At 23.5% G+C, this 2,020-nt stretch overlaps 1 protein-coding gene across 4 annotated transcripts in view; it reads left to right on the forward strand.

The window, feature by feature from the left end:
* Nucleotides 1–1,159: 1,159 nt before the first annotated feature.
* LOC136075018 (NACHT, LRR and PYD domains-containing protein 3-like) overlaps nucleotides 1,160–2,020 on the forward strand; it is a 20,543-nt gene continuing 19,682 nt past the window's right edge. For all 4 annotated transcript variants that reach the window (XM_065787225.1, XM_065787216.1, XM_065787218.1 and 1 more), the window contains exon 1: nucleotides 1,160–1,539. The gene's annotated coding sequence lies outside the window, so the exon portion shown is untranslated. The remainder of the gene's footprint in view (nucleotides 1,540–2,020) is intronic.

Below are 2,020 nucleotides of genomic sequence, written 5' to 3' on the forward strand. Positions count from 1 at the left end.
TGCTGTTTTTTTAATGTCATTTTTTGCTATTTACCTTTATGTGGAACAAGATATTTCCAGATCGGTTTTAGATATGGAGCTGAAATTTTCAGCATTTGCAGTTATAACTTAGATCTGGAGACTGAACTAAAATCAAGACATAAGGGGCTCTATTTACAGTGTTATTACTCATTGTTCATGATTTTTTCATGTAGACCCCCTGAAAAGTGGTATGAGTTATAACAAATTTTATTAATTGGCCTTTCTACTTGTGCAATGAACTTCATTTTAGTTCAGGAACTAGATAATATAAGCAAGATTATTTATGCAAAATTTCGAAAGAAAAAGATAATTTATCTTTGAGTTTTCTTGTTTCATCCATGTGTACAGTTTAATGCCTTTTTCGGCTAAAATTTGATGTTTTTTATAAAAATTTCAGAAATTCAAATTTTTTTTCATAACTAGTAACTAAATTTTGCAATTGGAACTATTTTATTTAATATTCTGAAAAAAAATTCAATATAACAAAAAAAATTTATTTCCTGGTAAACCACCTTAAGGCTTTCGATATTTTTTGAATTATGCCAAGTTTTAGTAACCTTTCGTTTGTTTTTGCCAACAACATTTATTGTAGTTTTTCTTCGAGCTCTAAAGCTCTGCACACCTATAGACGCCATTTAAATAACTTAATACGTAATTTATTAATAGTTATTTACCCCATAATATATAACTTGATGACATCTAAAAATATTGGCACACGTGTGACGGTGTTGCGAATACATGGTTAATGAGATCGAAATACACAGAGACGTTTTATTTCGATGAGATCGACAAATTTTAATTAGGATCGGGTGAAATGTCATACAAGAAAACTTTTATTAAAAAATCGTGCAAACAAATACTTTTTTAACATCTTTATTGGTACTTAACAAACTTATGTCAAAAATAAAAAGATAAATAAAATGTTTCAATAAAAAGAATATAATTTTCTACTCTAAAATTTTTTTTATAATTATGACGCTTCTGCAAAAACCTAATATTAACTAATTTTAGTTTGGTAAAAATGCTAGAAAATAGTCCATTAAACCCCCTGAAATTGCGTAATACTCAAATGTGCTAAATTAAAGAAATTAATATTATAACCCAAATAATATTACACGAACTAAATTCGTAATCCGTCGCATTAATACAAAAGATATATTTTTTAAAGAAAGGAGGCATTTAATAACATTTTAAAACTTCTTTCTAGCCTTTTTTCTTTAAAAAGTAACACAACTTTTGTATTATCGCAAAAGTATACAAACTTTGTACATATAATTTTATTTGGGTTACAATATCTAGAACCAAAAAGTAATAATCTCGGAATAACTTTCCTGTATTTACCCGGAATTTACAAGTGACATGAGAAGACTTTCAATAAATGGGTGTGTGGTATTGTTTTAAAGTCCAATAACAATTGTAATTGTGTAATAGACTTCTCCTTAAAGATTTCATCTTCTTTATTTGGCATGAAAAGAAAAATAAGTTAACAAGTGTGCTCGCTTTTAATATTGGAACCTTGTGAGTTTTGGATAGTTTTATATGAACAGTTTAAATAATTATATTTATAAACATAATGATAATATCGTTGTAACAATAAAATAAAAATATTCGATTTGATAACAGAGCATATAACTCTATATACTTTCATACCCTAAATAATAATGAAGTATTACAAATAAATTTATATATATATATATATATATATATATATATATATATATATATATATATATATATATATATATTTATATATATATATATATATATATATATATATATATATATATATATATATATATATATATATATATATATATATGTATATATATATATATACATATTTATATATATTTATATATATATATATATATATTTTTATTATTTTTTCATTGTAATTATTGTAAACATACCTATCTTATTGTTACTATGACTAAAATTTGTATCATCTTTTTTTTATCGCTTATTATGGTTATTTTATATTATTGTTATTATTATTATT

Source organism: Hydra vulgaris, chromosome 01 (genome assembly GCF_038396675.1).
Source record: "Hydra vulgaris chromosome 01, alternate assembly HydraT2T_AEP".
NCBI classification, from domain to species: domain Eukaryota; kingdom Metazoa; phylum Cnidaria; class Hydrozoa; order Anthoathecata; family Hydridae; genus Hydra; species Hydra vulgaris.